The 6,000-nt window shown below is 43.2% G+C and overlaps 1 long non-coding RNA gene across 2 annotated transcripts in view; it reads right to left on the bottom strand.

Annotated features, from left to right (window-relative positions):
• Positions 1 to 1,057: 1,057 nt before the first annotated feature.
• Positions 1,058 to 6,000, bottom strand: part of LOC131381516 (uncharacterized) — a 130,655-nt gene continuing 125,712 nt past the window's right edge. For both annotated transcript variants that reach the window (XR_009210317.1, XR_009210316.1), the window contains exons 4-5: positions 4,597 to 4,667; positions 1,058 to 1,277 (exon numbers count right to left, since the gene is read on the bottom strand). This is a non-coding gene — a long non-coding RNA (uncharacterized LOC131381516). The remainder of the gene's footprint in view (positions 1,278 to 4,596; positions 4,668 to 6,000) is intronic.

Raw genomic sequence — 6,000 nt, 5'->3', positions numbered from 1 at the left:
GTCAATGTGTGCCACGGTAATTAGCCACTGCGATCGCTAAAATTAACAATTAGCTAACATGCAATTCTCTTTTTTGCAGGCTGCAGTTTACTTTGTAGAATCCTTGCATGTTCTTAGTAATTATTCTGACAGCTTATTATTTTTATTTTTTCTGGTTTGAACACAGCTTTAACATTTGCATCGGGCGACCCAAATGTTCAACAGGCAGAAGTGAAACAACTGCTTGACTAGGCATATTTGTGAGGCACGCATTTGGTTGTTTTCTGAACTTTTCATTGTTGGGGAGGGGAGTGGTAGGGGTGAGATCTGTGATTCTCTCACAGCTATTGTCTTCTTCCCTAGGGCCTTACTCCAGGCCGGCACACTCAGCCATCCTGAAGCTTTTAGAAGGAAAACTGCCCAGTCAGCGGCAATTTAGACTCTAGGGAACAACTCCAGGGATGAAGTGCCACAGTCAAGCTGGTCAAAACATCTTCCTTTCATTCTTCTTCCCTGGAGTGTGTCTTTGGTTAATGCATTCACTGCCCCCGCACAACGCCCCCCACCCGCCCTTACTGAGAAAATGTAGCATCCTGTGTGGCTTGTTCTCGTCAGGGGTGTATGCTGAGATAATACTGCTACAGCCTTTTAATGGATAGAATAAGGAAGGCCTCAGCCTACATGCCGAAGGAAAAAAATTAAAGGCAAAGGAATCATTTGTTTCCAGAAATCCTCTGGGAGACCGAAACGTGTTTAACGCACTCACAACACTCAAGTAAGATAAATTGTGGCAAAAAATTTAACAAACTGTAATTCCAAACTATATTAGTTTCTTATCGTGTCCAAAAAATTACTACAGATTTAATGGCATAAACAATACACATTTATGAGCTTACAGTTCTGGAGGTCAGAAGGCCAAAATGGGTCTCACTAGGCTGAAATCCAGATGTTGCCAGGGTTGCGTTCCTTCTTAAGGCTCTGGGGCTGAATCTGTTTCCTTACCGTTTCCTCACTCCTTGGCTCAAAGGAGCCAAACGCCATTGCATCTTCAAAGCCAGCAACACTGTGTCTCTCTCACTATTCTGCAGCCAAGCCTCCCTCTGACCACAGCTGGGAAAATTCTCCAATTTTTAAGGACCTGTGTGATTACATTGGGCCCACCTGGGTAGTCCAAGATCATCCCCTCCTCTCAAGGTCCTTAATTTAATCATGCCTGCAAAGTCTCTTTTCTCATGTAATGTAATGTAACGGGTTCCAGGGATTAGGACACGGACGTTTTTGGAGGGCCATTATTCCGCCTGTCACACAAACCAATAAAAACATACATAGAGTAAGTTTGTGCTTTTCTACCCTAGAGAGTCAGTGCACGTTTAATGTCAGGGATTGAATTACTTGGAAGTGGTGGGGAGGGGGTGGGACAATGGATTTCAATGGTTTCCATAGACAATAAACTCTGGCCTTCCTGTGTCAGGTCCCCCAACTGAAGATGGAGCTAGTGCAGGTCGTGCTTTGTCCTACGGCTCCCAGGCTCCTGAGTTTGGAGGGCCTTCTCACTCTCTTGTTGGAAGTGGCACTTTTCAGAGTGCAGGCTTGGCCTGGCTAAGAGCTATCATCATGTGTTCTGTGCTTTATTACAGTGTTGGGCTGCAGCACTCTGGCTTACTTACTGTGAGAATGAGTGATACAGGCTGCTGCCCACGGAAACCCTGAACAACATAAGGAACTCTGCCCATTGCAGTCCTAACTACTAAAATGTAGTGACAGAGAGGCACAGCTGCATTCCTGAGAAGTGCTGCCACCTTGTCCAGGTGCGAGCTGATTTTCAGGGCTCAACACGGCTTTGACAGATGTTTCTCAGCAAGGCCCAGAGAATCTGGACCTTGGGACCTGCTGCAGGCTGCAGAGACTCAGGAGGGCCCAGTTTAGCAGGAGAGGTCAGGGAAGTGAGCTGTGGAAGAGGCTGGAGCCAGGCTTGTGGTGAGAAAACACAGCAACACATTCTGTTTGTTTAAGTGAGAAGAAACTGGAATGAGTAGGATCTGCCGAGAAGAGGTGGGCAGGAGGGAGTCAGGCATCCTGAGAGCTAATCACTACTGAGTTTCAATAAGGTGAGACCACACAGTTTAAGATGGTCCTTGTTAAATGGCAAAAAGACATTGGGTATGGAGGTGTACCTTGTTTTAAGAAAACCTACTCTTCAAAATAGAAATGCATTGTATTTTTTGATTTATAAAATAAGTTACCACATAGATTGTTGAAGCTGGGTGTGGTGGCTCACACCTGTAATCCCACCTACTCAGGAGGCTGAGACAGGAGGATCACTTGAGCTTGAGCTCGAGACCAGACTGGGTGATAGAGTGAGACCCTGCCTCAAAAAATAAAACAAAACAAAATAAAATAAAATAAAATAAAATAAAATAAAATAAAATAGGTCGTTGATATAGTGAGCTTCTCTTATGTGTGTAACACAGAATTCCATACACACACACAAAATGTATTGTCCACTCCCAATAACACATCTCTTGCATAAAGTGAGCTATCCATATAAGCTAAGGTTCCTGAAAAACAGTGAACCAAGAGAACTTTCGGGAAGGATGGAACCAAAGATTCAAACTGCTTTGCTAAACTCTCAAGGTGTGTGTCGCAGCTCAAGAGGTTGATCACGATGTGGGAAGACAGTTTGGGAGAGGCTACACCCCTCCAGTGGTGAAGCAAGGTATCAGAATGATGGCACTAAAGCAAGGCAGCATGTCTAAAGAAACATGTATTCCAGTTTGAAGGTACCTTACCAGAGGATTTTCATTATCTCACTAAGAACAACTGTGGCTTATGTAGAAGAGCTACAGTGGCTTATAGCATGCAGACAGCCTTTTTCATTCTCCAAGGACTAGCAGTATTTCTTCACTGGTGACATCTGACCAATATTCCAAGTCATTGTTATTATTTTTTAAATTTACAGATAGAAATGCCAAGACAGTGGTTTAGAAAATACTTTGGGTTCCTAGATACTTGGAAGAGTTGGGAAGAGAACCTAGGATTCCCAACTTGTACTCTCATATCGGTCTCTTTGGGCTTCATGTTCACAGTATTGGGGGTGGAGGAGGTGAGGAAGTTCAGGGTATATGGGCATGGAAGGTGGGGGAGTGGCATCGGAGAAGGAGAGGATAGTATTTAGGAAACAATGAACCACGTATGCTTTTTCCAAAGCAAGGGGCCATGCAACCCCAGGTCTTGGGGGTCACAGAAGATTCTTAAAGACAAGCTTCAATGGATAAAAATGATTAACCATCCACTAAATGCCACCTTGTGGTCTGGGATGGCCGAGGAGAAAAACTGCCAAGTCACTATAACTTGTACACCATAAACATACAATTTGTATTTGTCAAGTAACAAAATAAAAATTAGAAAATAAAATAGAGGGTTCCATTTGGAAAGAAAACAAAAAGTCACCATGAAGGACGTGGAAGGACAAGGGGCTAAGTAGCCAGAGAAGGGAACACTCTCCCCACTCTAGATAGTTTTTGTGAGCGCAGTAATAAGAGTCAAATTTATTCGTCCTCAAATAACTTAACTCGCCTACTTGTCAAGTTCAGCACAGGACATAGGCATAATCCCTAAAGTTCTCCACCATAAGAAACTTTGTACCCAGCCTAGAGCAGTTTGTTGGGGGACACCATGCTTCCTAGGTAGGCACCCAGAACCACTCCCACCTGTGCCCCTGCCCCCACGCTGCTCTGCCATACTCCAGCCTCATTATCTAACCCCTCTGCACCAGGAGCTAGTTCACTACGTGGGGACATGGAATGGAACTGGGTAGGCCACTTGAGGGAAAGACGGCAGTATAAATGTGTTATGGATCGATTGTGGGTCAAGAGTACCCACCTCAGGGTGAAATAGCAAATGGAAAGAAGAGGCCAGGCGCAGTGGCTCACACCTATAATCCCAGCACTTTGGAAGGCCAAGGCAGGAGAATAGCTTGAGGCCAGGGGGTTTAGACCAGTCTGGGCAACAAAGTGAGGCCCTGTCTCTAAAAAAAAATACAAAAATGAGCCAGGCACTGTTGTGTGTGCCAGGAGTCCCAGCTACTCAGAAGGCTGAGGAAGGAGGATTGCTTTGAGCCCAGGGGGTTGAGGCTGCAGTGTGCTGTGATGGTGCCATTGCACTTCAGCCTGCATGACAGAGCAAGACCCTGTCTCAAAATGAAACAGAAAAAAAAAAAAAAGAAAAAAGGAGACTATGAAGGAGGTGTGTGTGTGTGTGTGTGTGTGCGTGCGCGCGCGTGTGTGAGTGTGTATTAGGGACTCTCAGAAATGCTTGTTCTCTTGATACTTTTTCATCCAATGTCAATTCTGGTTTTTATGGGAGCTTAGTTTTCTCGACTTCCAGTTCAAACAGATTGATAAGGCTGCATTTGCTCCTTGGTTTAAGCCAGAACAACAGATAATGTTTTGTCTATGTACATCACTTTTCCAAGGCACTCTGCCACTTTCCCCTCTTCCTCCCAATTACTACTGTCAGAACAAGATATCCAGCACTATGCCATAGCCTAAGGCGGGTTCTCCGCATCTTGAGGTTACCTGGGGTGAATCAGGGCCAATGAGGTCACTGGGTTCCTACCTGCCCATAGCTTGTTGCTCTGGGACTGATGGGCTTCCAGTAGATATACTGTCCAATAGTGTTCAAGAATTCTGGAGATGAAAGAGGAAAAGAATATAAATGTATTTATTACCACTGAACTATACACTTAAAAATGGTAAAGATGGTAAATTTTATATTTTACTTCAATAAAAATAAATAAATAGGCCAGATGTGGTGGCTCACGCTTGTAATCCCAGCACTTTGGGAGGCCGAGGTGGGTGGCTCACTTGAGGTCAGGAGTTCGAGACCAGCCTGGCCAACATGGCAAAACCCCATCTCTACTAAAAATATAAAAATTAGCCGTGCATGGTGGTACACGCCTGTAGTCCCAGCTACTTGGGATACTGAGGCAGGAGAATCGCTTGAACCCGGGAGGCGGAGGCTGCAGTAAGCTGAGCTTGCACCACTGCACTCCAGCCTGGGTGACAGAGTGAGACTCTGTCTTAATAAAAATAAATAAATAAATAAATAAATAAATAAATAAATAAATAAATAAAATTTTAAAAAAGAACCTGGGTTCAAATGAGGACATATTCACTTCACAATAAAGCCATATTGGAAGGGACATCACTACAGAATTTGACCACTGTGGAAACAGGAAGTGCTATTACATTGTATCAGGAAAAGAAAACCTTGGCATTAGAAATTTAGTCCTGGATGCACTAACTCCCTGTGTCCTCATTCAAGTACAACACATGAAGTGTTGATCACGGGCGATCTCATTTCGTCGTTGCAATAGCACATCGAGAAGCTCAGAATTCTGTCACATACCAAAATCCTGTTGATTTTACATCTCATTTTAAAAACTTTTAGGCAGTTGGGGTATTTTATTGAGACTTCTAAATCTAGAAATATAATTTTAAATCTTACCATTAAATATCTCCATACTAGTGTTTTGGATGATTTAATGAATGGCACCATTTAGAGGACACAAGGTTCTAATCTGAATTTATGAACTGTAAAGAAAGTGCCAGTATGCTGACTAACTAATGAGCTTTTTAATGATGAGAAATAGATAAAGCTTTAAAATGCAGAATGCTTATCAAGGACTTCAGACAATAGCAAAGTGGAGCAATTTAGGAGTACTTACCAGTGCGACTGCTGTGACAGCGAGAAATGAACTATTTTCTTTCATTTTAAAGCACTGCTTTTCATACGTGGGAGTAATTTCTATATTTTCTTAACTGAAATTAAATGCCCTGGTATAATCCTCTTTTCAATAGGGTTCAAAACATAAATAACCTATTGATACCACTTGTAATAAAGCAAGAGTAAATGCCTCTACAAAGGGGGGAAATATCTGAATATCAACATGGGATGATGAGATCCAGGGTTTAGATAAGGTCAGAGGGTTGGAACTTCACTCAGGGGAGCTTCTCCTTG

The sequence above is a fragment of the Hylobates moloch genome, unplaced genomic scaffold (assembly GCF_009828535.3).
Source record: "Hylobates moloch isolate HMO894 unplaced genomic scaffold, HMol_V3 SCAFFOLD_16, whole genome shotgun sequence".
NCBI lineage: Eukaryota > Metazoa > Chordata > Mammalia > Primates > Hylobatidae > Hylobates > Hylobates moloch.
The sequence above is the reverse complement of the archived record's forward strand: the minus strand, read 5'-3'. Positions and strand labels throughout refer to the sequence as shown.